The sequence below is a fragment of the Rhipicephalus microplus genome, chromosome 1, assembly GCF_043290135.1.
Source record: "Rhipicephalus microplus isolate Deutch F79 chromosome 1, USDA_Rmic, whole genome shotgun sequence".
In the NCBI taxonomy this organism is placed as follows: domain Eukaryota; kingdom Metazoa; phylum Arthropoda; class Arachnida; order Ixodida; family Ixodidae; genus Rhipicephalus; species Rhipicephalus microplus.
Genome location: NC_134700.1, coordinates 154,954,053 through 154,970,616, shown reverse-complemented (window position 1 = coordinate 154,970,616; position 16,564 = coordinate 154,954,053).

Genomic DNA, 16,564 nt, shown 5'->3' with positions numbered 1-16,564 from the left:
TATGCATATGTAAATAATAGAAGGAATGAGTGTATAAATTAGTTCTGCCACATCAAAGAAAACAGCATGCTTATCACAGTGAAAATAAATAGGTTGTCCCGATTTTCAATGATAGAAATAATCGACTAATATGTCCTTATGAAATTATGATTTAAATGCTTCCTGCACAGTAAAACTTTAGAAACTGCAAGTGAAAGCTCTCAATGTACATTTAATAGTGTGTGCATGTACATCTGCTGCCTTTATACTATACAGTTTGTACACAAAATTGGCATCTTGAACAATTTTGAGAGTTAAACCTATGCAACTTATGAAGGTTAAAATCACCATGAAAGCAAGCAGGACAAGGCAGGTGCCATTAAAAATCTGTGCAAGCCAGATAACTATAACCGAACTGCACACATATAGGGGAGCAAGAGTACAAGAAATTTGGCTGCTGACCCGCAGGTCGCGGTATCAAATCACGGCTCCATTTCCGATGGAGGCAGAAATGCTGTAAGCACGTGTGCTCAGATTTGGGTGTACGTTAAAGAACCCCAAGTGGTCGAAGTTTCCAGTGCCCTCCACTACGGCGTCTCTCATAATCATATCGTGGTTTTCGGACGTGAAACCCCACATATAAATCAAGAATAACAGAAATAAACTGCCAACAGAAAAGTTGGGTGCATGTGCTATCTGTAAGTGCTTACACCTTACTACATACAGCATGCTCATTCTATTTTAAATACTGATATTGAAAATAACTGCTCTATTAGGAATATAAAAGGTAAGGTAGAGCTGAACGACTCTACAAAAAGTGACCCTATTATGACATCACGTTTTCTTATAATAAAATTGATTAAGACTGAAATATCATTATGCAAGAAAACATCTTCAAAAGAACAATCAAGTTTGAAGTCATATATTTTTAATATGGCTACTATGACTATAACCAAGAAATCAACCTCAACATGGCTAATGTTAGTTTTTAAGGCCTATGTTCACTAGACAATGAACTATACCACAAAAAGCACAGCGTTCAGGCAAAGCACCACACAAAAAAAGAAAGCAGTCCTTTTTGTTATTACCTACAATGCCTTTAAAATGGTATTTTTACCTCTACTTCCGGCTTTTTATCAAAGTAACTGGTGTGAAACAAGTTAGCTGAAAATGCACTGTGCCTCCAAAACCTGTTGGTTGAATCTGAATTTTTAAAAAATGGTGAAGCTTGCACTAAATTAGGCTCCACAAGCCTTGGAACAGCGAGACTGCATGACTCTTAGGACTACTTTGGTTACTTGTGTTTTGTTTCTGTGCCTAAGCATAAAGACAAGGGCTTAACTGAATTGCTGCTAAGAAACAAATGCTTTCGAAATTGCCCAAGCGTCAAAGGATGCTCAGACATTTGTTGTTTTTCGCACTGGGCTATTCTACACCAAACATAAAAACCATATTGCCTGGCGACCATCACAGATGTATAGTTTAAAAAATGATGGTAATTTACTCTTCTGAGAATAGCTATTTGCAGAAATGTTTTGAAGAGAAAAAAGTAGTGGTCACGTGGGTACCTTCAGAATTGCGCAGAATGTCGTGCGGGTGTTATTTATGAGAAAAATTTCAAAGTACCGCTTTTTCTTGCCATATCAAATTTGATCTACATATTAAGTAAAGGTGCTTCTTAAAGTATTTGAAGCCGAGTAACATTAGTGCAATTTTTCCGCTACATAGGCTTTGAAGAATTCAGCCAAACTGTTTATCGTTTGCATTTCTTGTATGGCAATACTGCACTTTGTATGAACATTTGAGCCACAAATACTCACTGCACAGAAGTTAAATTTCACAAAAAAAAATAATGTTAGGTCCAGATTACAAATATCACTATATAATCGTTTTTGTCCACATTGAGATGCAACTTGAGCTGTGTGTTTGTCTAATTGAAAATTACTTTTGTGTGTAAGTTGAAAGCAAATAAACAGTTCTTGTTATATGGCAAGTGTTATCATTACAATTTTCGTTTAAATGAGGAAAATGATTTTTGAAGTCTCCTAATGAGGGCCATGGAGAACTTCGGAATGGAAGCTGTCGTATATCAAATGCAGAAAACAGCCATCATAAGAAAACTTCAAAAATTCATTTCTACTTTAAGACAAAGTGTAATCATATAACTTGCCATATAAAGAGAACTGCTTCCTGGCTTTTGATGTGGCAAAAAAATTGCACTAATATTACTGAGCTTCATGCACTACACACAATCACCTTTACTTAATACCTAGACCGAATTCGGTGTAGAAGAGGCAGTATTTTTGAAACACTTTTTACTTTTTACAAACAACACCCAGACGACATCCTGGGAAGTCCAGAAGGCACCAACGTGGCCTAATATTTTGTTCTCTGCGATATACTTTAGCATTTTGCTGTTTTCAGAAAAATACAGTAACCGAGCACAATATATTTTTTTTTTTCAAAACACATTTAGTACGGTTGGCAAAATGGCTGGGATGTTTGATGTGTAATTGCTTCACTGCCAGCATTTATTCTTCCGAAGCTCAAGCTATCACCTCTCTGTTACTGCCTCCCTCACATACAATGCCTGCATAGGAAAGAAAAAGAAAGGCAGGTCCGACAAAGTTCGCAAGGCAAGATATTTTCATGTTGGATAAATTCATTACCATAAACAGCAGCAAAATAACATTCATTTTGAGTAGTCCAAGACACAAGCTATATACCAGCATACTAAGAGCCAAGCACAAACTTTTCATTTGAACATGTGTGGTGATAGACAGGAAGCACTTATTGCAAGACTGATCAGTCTGTAATTAACTGAATGAAGTACAATGCACTGTTCAATCCAACACCACATAGGCATCTTTGCTATAGCAAAGCCATGTGTCATTGATTCATGCACTAGATGGGACAATGCAAATGTAACAAAAAAGGTGAAAAAAGAAAACAAGGGGAAAAAAAAGAAGAAAAGGGGGGATGCAAAGTAGGAGCAGTGTAGCACTACTTTTACTTTGCATCCCCCTTTTCTTCTTTTTTCTTCTTTTCTATCATTTATCTTTTTTTTTGCTTCCCTTACCCCCAACCTCTGACAGGAGAACACTTTGTATCAGCGCAACCTTACCCCCAACCTCCGACAGGAGAACACTTTGTATCAGCGCAACCTAACTTGAAAAGAAGCAAGGGCTGCACTCTTCTGCGTTATAGGATTTTTTTTTTTTTCAGACAAACATTTCCAACAGGCACACATGCCTACACCAAAAGATGATGTCATTACTGACCCCATTTAAACTAACATGCCAAGGATGACAAGGTGACTTCTAAAAAATAGGTCCTCCTATCGCAACATCGGCCAGCCTGTCTGAGGCACTTCCACTGTTTACCCTGATTACCCCACTAGATGTTTCCATCTGTCGACTCACATCTTCATTTTGGATAACACTAAGACGAGCTTACATTGATGAATACGCACGAAAGTTTAGTGATGTATCATGTATGAGATTAAGCAACTCTGTTAAAAAATTATTGATAGCTTGCTTCCAGGCTTTTTATACTGTAGCCTGAAACTTCGTAATGTCTTCTATGCACATGAACCAGATTGACAACGTAATGCACAACATGCTTAAGAATACTGCGAGGAACATGATAATGACAAAACGACCGGCCACCCAAATTTTTCGCTGTACATGTTTATAAAATGTTCATGTACACCCAAACGAGGTGCTTATGATAAAAGCCGAAAAAAACCTACAAGTAGGGCCTTGGAGCCTTCTGGAAGTAGACGTGTTGCATTTTTTCTGTGGGGGACTTGACACCCATAAGTGAGGAACAAAACTCCTGTATAATGAAGAATGTTGGCAGCTATCAGTTATAGAAAAACCTAATGCAGCTAATCTTCCCCGACACATCTGTACATTTAGAGAGGTGACGTAGCTTCTGTGATTGTGGCAGTAACTCCAACAGGACCATTGCAAAAATTGGCACTACTTGGCTAGACAAATGTCCAAACATGCCTGCCCGACTCCCTCTAGCCATCCCGGCTGAATCTGACACATGATTTCTTAACTGCTGGCTGGACAAAAACAAAACCACTGAAGCACTCACAATACACAGCGTGAAGTTCCTCTGGAGTGGTCAACTTCGTCTTCTGCGATGAAAGAGCAGCACAGTGTACTGATAAGGCACTCCTTGCAATGGTTTTCAATGCCACACAGTGACCATGATGTTCCTGTCGAAGAGAGCTTCGGGAGCTTGGAGGGTGCTTGCTCTTTTCTGGGGGCTGCTGCCGCTCCTCGTTTTCTGCTCAAGGTCAACCTGCACAAAGTTGTAGACGAGGCTTAAGAGTTGTATATAATGATATGTAAATTTTTGCTGAACACACATTTCCTCGTGGCACACTGAGGAATTTCTTATAAAACTTAAGGCCTCGCATATGCAAACATTTACAATCGATCCGAAGATGCACTCGACTCTAAAGGAGCAAGTTTGTTATGTAGTGTACATAAAGAAAGGTCATTCAGCACAACCACAACTACAGTTGCACACGAAAACGACATTTTACACGATCCTGTTTATTTACATGGTCCATTTTATTTTATTTACACGGTCCATTTTACACGGTCCTGTTTTACACGATCTGGTCTGCATGAACTCTTGAACCGGGCACCATATAGATTGAAAGACACACACAGAGTTTGAGACAAACCTAGTTTCCCGTGGAGCATCCTCTTGCACTATAACAACACATCTCAATTTAGTTAGTTGGTCAGAACGAGGTGAAAACAGCTCGCACTTGAAAAGCACGGGCAGAAGGAATGACGCCTGCACCCTGTGCTCCCTGTACATTCTCGTTGAGGGTGCAGTTTTCACCTTATCCTTATGCAATTTCGCATTTATAACATTGTTCGCTGCATAATCTTTGTGGCATTAAAGTGTGTGATACCGTCATGTGTATCCCATGTAATTTATAAAAATAGAATACAAGATAGCTTGATTCAAAAATAACAAAGTGCATCCAGTGCCATGTCCTGTAGCCATTCTTTAGGCAAGTGGCAGAATGATTTATTCTTCAAAACATATCTTACTTGTAACCACTACAAGAGCTAACTCATGCACTGGCACATACTGTTTGCCTCTTCAGATTATAAGGTACCCTTTTTACACCAGAAAGTCTTCAAGAAGAAGATAACCTGCCCTGTACAGGGACCGAGCCTGCGAACTTCGAATAACATGTCCGATGCTCTATCAACTGAGCTACCATGGCGGCTATCCCTCTTCCATTTTGTACGGTATATATATGTGCATTTATACATGGAAGAGTCAGTCAGCGCTACTTGTTACCATTATGGCGAGTGTGGGACACCTTTTTTTTGCCTACTGGCAATTACATTACTATTGCAATTACGTTACGATTACTTCCAATATCCCTATACTTCTTTGGCAGCATTATGCATCTGTCAGTTCTCAGAAAATCTGCTAGTCACAGGAGGTGGCAATGGTTCACCCTCCCACCTAAATGCATGTACTTGAACACATGCACAACTGATCAAAAAAAAAAAAAAACAAGTCACACACCGCTAAGATTACTGAGATTCACTGTTTCAGATTCATGAGTAAAGGAAAGAACTATAAGTTTAAGGGTTTGTTGTCTTTGTTGAACACATTATAATGAGAACTAGTAGAAAATGATGCCAAACAAACTATAGGGGATGTTATCAAAAGTAACTTTAACAAAATTATGAAAAGAAAAGTGAACAAAAACTTAACTTGGCAACGTTTCTTGACAATTGAATTGACATTACTTTTTATAACATCCCTATATTTTACTGGGTAATGTTGTCGGGTAATTCTCATTATTAGAGTGGTGAGTAGGCTGACAAAGAAAGCATATGGCATTGATACTTCTTTTGAACACCTAATAGTTTGAGGACCTTAAAAGAGCGGAAGCTACTTTGAGTAGACCAGAATATTTAGTTGGAGCGAAAAAAAAAACATACACACATTTTACCAGGCTTTTTAACACATTTTGAGACATAAAAGTGTATGCTGCCAGTAATGTTAAGTACCATTACTTTTGTCACACTATGCACTGTAGCAGGTGTAGTTAGAGTGGTGATATTGAAGGATTAATCAAGCACGGCACCAACTGTGTTCACATCAATGGTCGCGTATTTTAAAAATAAACCTGCTGTTTCAATCAACCAAAGGAACAAGCAGGATTTCGAACAGGCTACTCAACAATTGACCACATTCATACTATCAATCAGGTAATAGAGAAATGCTCAGAGTATAACCAGCCCCTATACATAGCCTTCATAGATTACGAGAAGGCGTTTGATTCAGTAGAAATATCAGCCGTCATGCAAACACTGCGGAATCAGGGTGTAGATGAAGTATATATAAATATTCTGGAAGAAATCTACAGGGGATCAACTGCTACCATAGTGCTTCATAAAGAAAGCAACAGAATACCAATCAAGAAGGGTGTAAGGCAGGGGGACACAATTTCCCCAATGCTATTTACCGCGTGCTTACAGGAGGTTTTCAGAAGCCTAGAATGGGAACAGTTAGGGATAAGAGTCAATGGAGAATACCTTAGTAACCTGCGCTTCGCCGATGACATTGCATTACTGAGTAACTCGGGGGACGAATTACAACTCATGATTACGGAGTTAGACAAGGAGAGCAGAAAGGTGGGTCTTAAACTTAATCTGCAGAAAACGAAAGTAATGTACAACAACCTCGGCAAGGAGCAGCGCTTCGAGATAGGTAATAGTGCACTTGAAGTTGTAAAAGACTATGTCTACTTAGGGCAGGTAATAACCGCAGAGCCGAACCACGAGATTGAAGTAACTAGAAGAATAAGAATGGGGTGGAGCACATTCGGCAAGCACTCTCAAATTATGACAGGTAGATTGCCACTATCCCTCAAGAGGAAGGTATATAACAGCTGTATCTTGCCGGTACTTAGCTACGGAGCAGAAACTTGGAGACTTACAAAGAGGGTTCAGCTTAAATTGAGGACGACGCAGCGAGCAATGGAGAGAAAAATGGTAGGTGTAACCTTAAGAGACAAGAAGAGAGCAGAGTGGATTAGGGAACAAACGGGGGTTAAGGATATCATAGCTGAAATCAAGAAGAAGAAATGGACATGGGCAGGGCATGTAGCGCGTAGACAGGATAACCGCTGGTCATTAAGGGTAACTGACTGGATTCCCAGAGAAGGGAAGCGGGTTAGGGGGAGACAGAAGGTTAGGTGGGCAGATGAGATTAAGAAGTTTGCGGGTATAAATTGGCAGCAGCAAGCACAGGACCGGGTTAACTGGCGGAACATGGGAGAGGCCTTTGTCCTGCAGTGGACGTAGTCAGGCTGATGATGATGATGATGATGATAATAAAAAAAAGTTTAGAGCATTTATGTTTTTATCCAAATCAAGCTAAACCGACTGGGTAAGCAAACCATTTGCATAAAATCAAAAGGCATAAAGTGATTCATGTATTATAACTATGTGAACAATTTCAGCAATGCAGGGCAAAGTGACAACAGTTCTATTAAAAACCCCTCTCATTATAACATGCATCAAAAGCACCACACCAGAATATTTTATAGTGCATGTAATATCGAGACTACTAGACTGTCTATTGACCTTTTAGAAGAAGGGTATCTCCTTCACATTCAAGGCGCAACCACTTAGCCTTTTCCTGAACTTTTCTGTGAATATTTCCTCAATTTCAGATATCATTAGGATTTATTTAGAGTGAACAGATTTTGCTTACGCATTGAAACCTAGTTCTGTATGTAACTGCAATTATGGGTGCCAAACCACCTCCAATTAATTTTTAACATTTAAATCATTTTTTAACTACAGCAGCACAACTAGCTGTGGGTGCCCAAAAAGTAGCTAGAAACAATACCTTTACCTCTTTGAGCCTTTCGGAAGTGTTCAGCTTCTCAGTGCTCACCTTACAACATTTTTTTTAAATACGTGTTTGTGTGCCCACTACTCTTGCTCCTTGTACAGTGAGGAGGAGCACATGGCAAGAAGAGACAAGAAAGAAGCATTGCGAAAAAAAGCGAAATAGGCGAGGACCTCTTTTGTATCGTACAATGTGTGTAACATTACTATTGCGACAACATATAGACAAATTATCACGGCTATGCATCCATTGTAGAGTCATACACAGCTGCAACACCACGACTAAATTTTAACCTTGTGTTGGTTTAGTATCCCTTTATAGTGGCAAGCTAATGATATCTGCATTTGTTTGGCGCACGTTGAGATGCGGCGAAATGTGATATGGTAATCTCATTTAGAATGCACGTCATGTGGCTTCATTGTATATGTGGCCACAAGTAACTCTGGTTGCAAAGCAATATGGCAGAGCCTAAACAGACGTCACCGACCACTCCAATCTGAACTTGCCTTTGCTACTTGCCCATTATCATCCCAGCAAAAAATGAATAATTGAATCTGCTACAGGTATGTGCTAGCTTATGTAAAGGACCAAGTATGAAGGGTGTTTTGTCATTATTGAGATCAGTTATTTGTTCAAGAACACTTGCTGTCAAACACAAATACATTGCTGTCGAAGCATCAAGACTCAAGTATAAAGCAAAAAGAAGTGTCTCTTTAAAAATTACAGGCCACAAGGTGAAAGATAAATATTTGATATACTAGGGATATAAGGCACGCACAAGAGGTGCTGCCATATTATACTTTACCCTGTGTTGAAACCTGCTTGCTTTACTCACCCAACACATCTGTAAAGATGCCGTGAAAACACCAAGGAGCTGATGCAGCAAGGTTGAACACATGTCCAGGGATTCCACCATTCCTAAGCAGCCCTACAGCCTCCACAGTCCTGCAACCATTTGTAAGATAAATACAGTTCTACCCAAAGTTCTTGGTTTACAGACACACATGCAAGACGCATAACCACTATATAGGAAGTTTGCATGATAATGCGCTGGGTAGCAAAATGGATGCCAATATCAAGTATCCCGGTCTGCCGCTTCTTTCTTTCCGTTCTTAATTAATCAATCCATGGTTAATAAATGTTCCCCCCAGTGTGAAGTGTACTGGCAGTCCGGTGAAGAATTGCAATGTATTTCAAACACAGTCCAATTCATGGCAAGTAAGCATCCAATAGTGTTTTGTCAGCTGTTCAAGAAAAGAGCATGAAGTTTAGCTAAAACCCATGTTTTTTATAAACACCATTCAATTTGATATAAATGTTGTGAGCATTATGTGAAGGAACACGGATTAATGTTTAATCAATGATTTCTTATAATGTACTGATATGAATGCAACTAACTGAATATGAAACGATAATTTTTGCTTGAGAATTTAGAGTTATGAACACTATCGCACTTGCCAGCTGCATTTTGTCCAAAACAGCAGCAAGATAGGCTAGTTTCTGTAGGTGAGCAGTAATGAGCAGTGCAAAGTAACAACAAGAAACACCAGTAACAACAGTATGGAGCAAGCACAGACTGCCAACTGTATAATTTATTGCACAAAAGTTCGCCTGAATATCAGTCAGACAGCTCGTGCAAATGAAGGTCCAGTTGGGAATGAACAAGTTACGAAATCAACAATGCCTGCTTTCACTAACAGGACCCTCATTCACATAAAGTATGCAGCGATAGGCCCCTACCGAGGTACGTCACAGCATGATGTCACTGGCACATGTAAAAGGTGTGGCTGCAAAAACACTCCCGCTGGTGGCTCAGCCCGGTACAGTCGTGCGGTGTTTGGGGCAAGTTTTAATTTTTCAAAGCTTACACTTCACGTTACAATGTCGACATTAGCTGTAGTATGTGTCAGCAAACATCTAGCTGTGTGGTAAAATATTTGCCACGCTGTCTGTTTATCTTGAAGAAGTGAACACACGTGGTGGCCTGTGCGAGGAACAGTGGCATAGTCTTCAAAAATGTGCAGTGTTGATTGCGGCATGTAGTGTGCATTGAAAGGTATTGAGAATATTGGTTCAACTGAGAATATTGTGTGTGGTGTGTGCAGTGTCAATAACAATGTGTCTTGTTTGCGAAGACGTTAGCACTCATGGCAGGGACCGGTCGATGAAAAAACTTGATTCGACATTTTAGTCAAGGTAAATATGCACTTGACGCGACCATCTGCGAGTGGGTACATCTCGGTGTTTGCGCTGTGTGCAGAAAAAAATTGCATGGTCACCGGGCTGGAAGATACCATTTGCTGAAGCTGCATGTATGAATCGCCCCGACGAGTACGCAAGCCCAATAAAGGTATAACTCGTTTTATCGAAGGCCTCATATGTCTTCATGTAATAAGCAGAGATTCTTGTTTCACATATACTCAGTACCTTTACCGCTCGATATTCATGAAGTGACAATGCAAACAACAAGTTTGTGTGTTAGGTCCTAAGGGAGCAATGTAAATATGCAAATAAGTTGTAGGTGTCAGATGCAGCGATGTAACTGCGCAAAAGATTACGTATATATTAGGCTACAGATTTAGAATCGCATACATCTCAGTGGTCTATCAGGAACGTCACAAACAACTTCCTTGCCAACCAGCCCTTGCACAGAGGGAGGGAATGGCTGGCACGGCGCTCGAAGTGATGTCACACTATTTGCAAACATAGAGAGGTTTCTTACTTAGGCAACATTTTGCACAATATATTTTTTAGATGCAAGACTGTACTCGTCCACATTGATCATACTGATGTCTTTTGTTGTTACTTTGTGCTGTGAATTACTAGGCATTTAGTCACCATGATCTTTAAAAGCTAATTTCAGTGTTCTCTCTCATATTGCTGACAACTGTGTTGTTGCATAAATTGCGCAAAAAAGCAACACAGAAAGGCTGCCACAATAAATACACCAACATGGGTATTCTCCAGCAAACAAAAGTCGGCACTGGTCCTGTCATTACCCGTCTTCCTTCTCTTTTTGCCTTGTTTGTGCTGAAACAGCCAAACACCTGATGAGTTAGATGAGAAATAGTAACGCATCAAAACTATAAGTGCTTGCATCAGCAACTACACAACAGCGTGATAACCGCACCCCTGCCACACAGCAGCGAAACATATTTTGAACATGCTGGCAGTGTATTATTTTATAAAAAGCAACTCTGGCAGATTACAAAATCTCACATTGTGCATGCAAGTTTTCTTCAAAGTCAGGCGTACAATGTAGGTGCTGGCCGGTACATTATTAGTTACAAGCAAAAGCGTCTCGCAAGTACATATGCAGATTGCACGAACACCTCTCTCTCTCAACTAGGCACACACATTATATCTTTTAACAAGCACACGCCACTGTTTAGGGGCATAATAACGCTCTACCGTGAACGTATGCTAATCAAACCACTTATGCGGTTGGCTAGGTGAATCGAGCCAGGTTACAAATTATATCGCCCGCGAACGTAAACAAAATGCTGCTTTCCATCAAATGGCACTGCAGGCTTCGTTTAATCAACAACGTAGCAAGCGCCGTGTGCGTCTTCCTCACTACATTGCACATATGAAAAAATCGATCACCATACACATGCATGTTGCCGCAGTTGTCTCGAATTAGCTCCAGTAAGGCCGCGCCGATGCGCCATGGCTCTGCTAGCGTTAGCGTTGTCAAAGCGAATCGGCAACCGCACTCGCAAAGGCGCGTAAGGTTGCCGTTTCACGACGCCTCGTTCGAGTGCAGCAACACACACTTGCACTGAGTGGCATACTTGGTCTACATAAAAAAAGTGTCCCCCTTACCTTTAGTTTCTTTCACACTGTCCTGAGGGAAGCAACCACAGGCGTCAGCCGTCACCTCGGAGTCCTTCGAGCGCCCGCCCAACCCGCCGATTCCTTGGACGACTCACACTTGATCCGCACTCGAACAACCGCGGGAATAGGGCGCAATCTTAGCACATCACACGAACGAGGAACGGCGCTTCCTTTCGTAAATTTAACATTTCGTGCTCTCGTGTGTAGCAGCACGAACACAGGAGATAGCATGCCCACGGAGACAAAGACAAACAACATGTGGCTTTAGCTGTGAATGGATTTGGCTTGGATATCTGTGTGAGGAAAAAAAAAAACATCTGTCGCTGCTATAAACTAAAAAAATGTATGTTATCTGGCAAAATAACTTTAAAAGTGATAACCTGTTATTAAAAAAACAAGTTACAACTTATAAATATTTTCGCAGGTTTTTGTTTTGTTTTTGTTCTAGCAGACGACAGCCTCCTACTGCTTCTACGACAGACGTAGTGCGGTTTCACGTTCGGTGCGTGTCGCCGACGCAAAGCTCTACAGTAGTGATATCAGAGTTATCAATTCTCAATGAATAATAGGATGGCTACAAAGCAGTAACATTTTGACATAGTGGAGTACGCAATCTTTCAAGGTATGACATTTCCTTGCTCTGAAGCAAATCGAAGCAAGCGGGCCGGCGAAATCAGCTGATGTCGCCACTACGCGAGGCATGGTCGGGCGCAATAACGTCGCGCCCCGCGCTCGATTTGTCATCAAGCGATAGAGCTACTAAGTGGAATACAGCTAGATGCAGGGATTAATGGCGTATCACTCTAATTCCCTGTGGTGGCCGACTCAATCGCAAGAGAGCCCCGGGAAACAACCTTCAACTGCTCAAGCTTGTGTGTGGGTGTAAAAATACTTGTTTTCATCCGCGGCGGGGCAGCAACCTATAGTTGAAAGACATGCGAAAAGCACGTGACGTATATACAATCACAAAACATATGCACACAACAATAGATACGATAGCATATCGTACATAAATATACCAACACATAACGTGTGAAAAGCAAATTTATATACATGACTTAAACCCGGTAGCCCTCCTCAGCGCGAATAGCTTAGCAAGTTAACGTAGTCAGTTCACGTGCGCGAGCACAACTAAGTGGCGCAGGTTCGAGTCCCGCCAAATGTGAATTTTTTTTGTTTTTTTTTTTTCAACGTTTTTGTTGTACTGCTATTTTTTCTAATGTCTTAGGTTATAAAACAAAAGCAATATTGCGTTCAAGTACGTATGTGGAACTGTGTTTTTTGCGCAACAGTTATTAGTATTTTTATTTTCATTATTACTTTTTTTATTTATTTCATAATATAACAAAATTAAGGACTAAGGGGAACATTGGGTCTGCTTGATTGTGAAGGGACTCGAGAACTGAGAAAACTCAAACCAAAAAGTTTATTTGAGAAAAAACTGAGCATTTCACAGCCGGACCAGTTTCTTGAAGGGTAGGCCCTAGGTATGCGCGAGACTTGCTATATGACTCATCTCAAGCTGTGGCAGTTGAGGGAAGGCAATATCACCGAGAAGCAGTACCAAAATATATTTTGGTTGATGTTTTTTGATTCCTCCAAAATAAGGGCTGCACAATTGTGATCGAGCCAAACCAAGAATTGCGGGCACGAAGTCATGAGACAGAAAATGAATAATGTTGATTGTTTGAAAAATTGCCCTTAATAAAAGGAAGAGTTATGGAGTGCTACGTAGCTTAACCCGCAGTAGGAATTTTATATATACATATAGATAGTTTAAAATGGACAATGTTGCACACACAGACATTGGTTAAATTTCTTTGCAGCACAGTTGAAGCATCTATGTAGAACTGAAGCATCAAGAGAAGCTCATGTGTCCTCACTTTATTGCGCTTTACATAGCTTGTATGCGTCCATGCAGCCATGATATGATATATTTTAAAGCATTTGTTTAACCTATAATCTTCTTATTCATTAAAGCTGGCTCATAAGTTGTGTCTTATGTAGCACTACAATTGAAGCGTAATTTGCATGGTGGTCTGAAACAATGCTTTTGAAGATCTCAAAACGACCCAGCTCTATATACGACCATCCGTGCATCAATGATAAGCACCATTATGTGTCCGTACATATCAGTTGTGCTCTCATACTTAATTATTTTTCTGACCACTCCCTCTGCCCCTACCTCGTTTCTGTCGTGAAGCTGTGGCAAGTTGTGTATAGCTGTATTTATATTGTAGGAGCACATATACTATCAATAAAAAATTATTTTTAGGCTACATGCAATTAGTTTTCATAAATTTTCATTTCTTTTGTCGGTGCTCAGGAGAGCTAAGCTCATGGTCGATATTTTAAAATGACATTTCTCTTTGCCAATGTTAATGAGAACAGTTTCATTAATATTGACAAGTTCATTCACATTGAATTTAGTTCTCATTATTATTGTTTCTACCAAAAAACGAGCCCTTGAAGTTATGCTTTTCTTGCTTGATTTGTTTTCGTGTGACAGCATGCAAGTAAAATGACAGTTATTGTCATTCCTTGTGAATGACACATTTTCCGTGTGACAGACTTTAGCACCTGGTAATCTGCAGAAGCTGTACTCATTCTGGAAAAGGGCGAACAGTGGTGACCGACAACACAGACTAGCCTGTGTTATTCTTTTGTACTATATATGTCACTGTGCATTCATTTATAACTTTATAGTGCTCGGATTTCCTGCTGAAAATGTGACAACAACTGTACAGTTTCCACATTTTTGCAACAATCCACATTCCTTTCATACACTATTGCACATTTTCGTAAGCACCTTACAAAATTTGTATATTTCTGTAAGACCTTACATTCTGTATTTTCCTTATGAAAGCTTCTGTACACTCCATACACTTTCTTATCCTCCATATCTTCCATAATGAACTCTCCGTATGCTCCATAAGTTTCTTAACTTTCCATATTTTCCATAAAACTCACTCCATCCACGCCATAAAACTTCCTTATCCTTCCATATACTCTATAGAAAGCTTTCCATATATGCCATACATTTTCCTTATCCTTCCATATACTCCATAAGAAGCTTTCCGTAAATGCCATACAACTTCCGTATATTTCCATAAAACTCCATATGTCTTCCGTATGTAGCATAAGGAAATGTTACGGAGTCCATATATTTTCCGTAAGATTTCATACGGAACTTTTCAGTAGGGTAGCGTTCCGTTGGAGTGGTTCCGCGGGTGTTCGTACTGTTGCGACCGGGGTTTGCAGGCACCGGAGGTCCAGGAGGAAGTTGTCGAGGCAGGAGGAAGAGAAGACTTGATGAGGGTTTAATTACATTATGTGCATTGTGAGCTCTCGTACAAGACGAGCTCTTTCTTACAGGGCGAGCTCTCGAATCTGGCGTTCCTCTACATGGCGCTCCTTCGAATGAGTCGGGTGGCTCATTATAAAGGATATGTTCTCCCCAGATCCCTAGATCAGGGAACATGTGCAGAGGTTACTGTCCAATCACAGATCGCACAACTGGCGAGGGGGACGAACATGCACCTCCCACGGGAACGTCCAATATTGAGCCGTGATCACTGCAATCGAAGGTGGCGCCAGCGGGGCTCCTCCTCGTCATGTGTGTGCCGCTAGTCGAGGGGTCCCAAGCTCATGACAGCATACATCAAAAGGTCCGCCGAACGGCTCGCTTAATTAGAGAGGCGATTTATGGCGGCCGCCGTGGTCTCTTCCAAAGAAGATGCTGTACTCGTTGTCTCCCGAACCGCTTACGGCGCTGTGGCGACACGACGCCTCACCCTCCGTCTAGGAGGGACAATAACTGTCGGGCGTAGGCATCCGGCCGTTCGGCTACTTGTTTGAGGATTAAAAGAGCGCCGCTTCCTCGTCAGCTTTGGCGCCAGTCACAACAATACTTACAACACGTGGTAGTATCACAAAGGCCGAAATCCATACAGCGTTTTCGCCGGCGTTTGTCCGGCCTTTCCTTCCTTGGCATCAGTCTACGTCGACAATAGCGGTGACGGTAGCGAAAAGTACAGTTCTAATGCACTTCAAAACGCCCCCCTCAGATAGTCCCAGACATAGCAGTGTGGGCGTCTGCGCCGGAAGCAGCTGGATGGTGGGAGAAGCTTGCTTGCTTGTTCCTTGATATGTGGCTCCCACCCACCACGGGGTATTGGGGATGAAACCAGCGGTTAATATAAAGAAAATTAGTTTTGGAGAGAGATGTTGTAGAAGTTGATCACCTCAGGAATAAACGAAAAATTTAGAATAATCCACGCACGGTGATATGTTCATTGCCAGTAAGCCAAAAATAAGTGCTGCATTTATAATCTCGCTGTTAGAGAAATGGATAGCATGAGCAGTGCGTCCTAGTTGGTTAGCTCAGTGCGCTGAGGAGCGAGCAGTCACTAGTTTAAATTTCCGGTAGCGTGCCTTACATATCCGGGGCATGACGGTGACAGCTGAAATAAGCCGAGAGTATCCATATGATTGATATCGCAATAAAAACAAACAAAAAATTAAGGCCTGCCTGCTACACAAGCATTATTTATGGCACTGTATGTACCCTGCAAGTGTGGTATTAAAAAGGCTCTGAAAGGCCGCTCTTCCAGCTGTCGCTGAGACTGTGGTGCGCGTTGCGCGCAGGCCTGGCGGTTTTCTCAAAAGGCCTTTCTTGAGAAACTGTAAGCGTGGAGTTATCATAATACAAGGCATCTTCAGTTCCAGGTAGATTATTCTGTATTATTGAAAAGTCAATTAAATCAAGTACATTGATTTAACTATTGCATATCAGGATCCGTTAAACACGTAAATAAATGTGAAATAATGT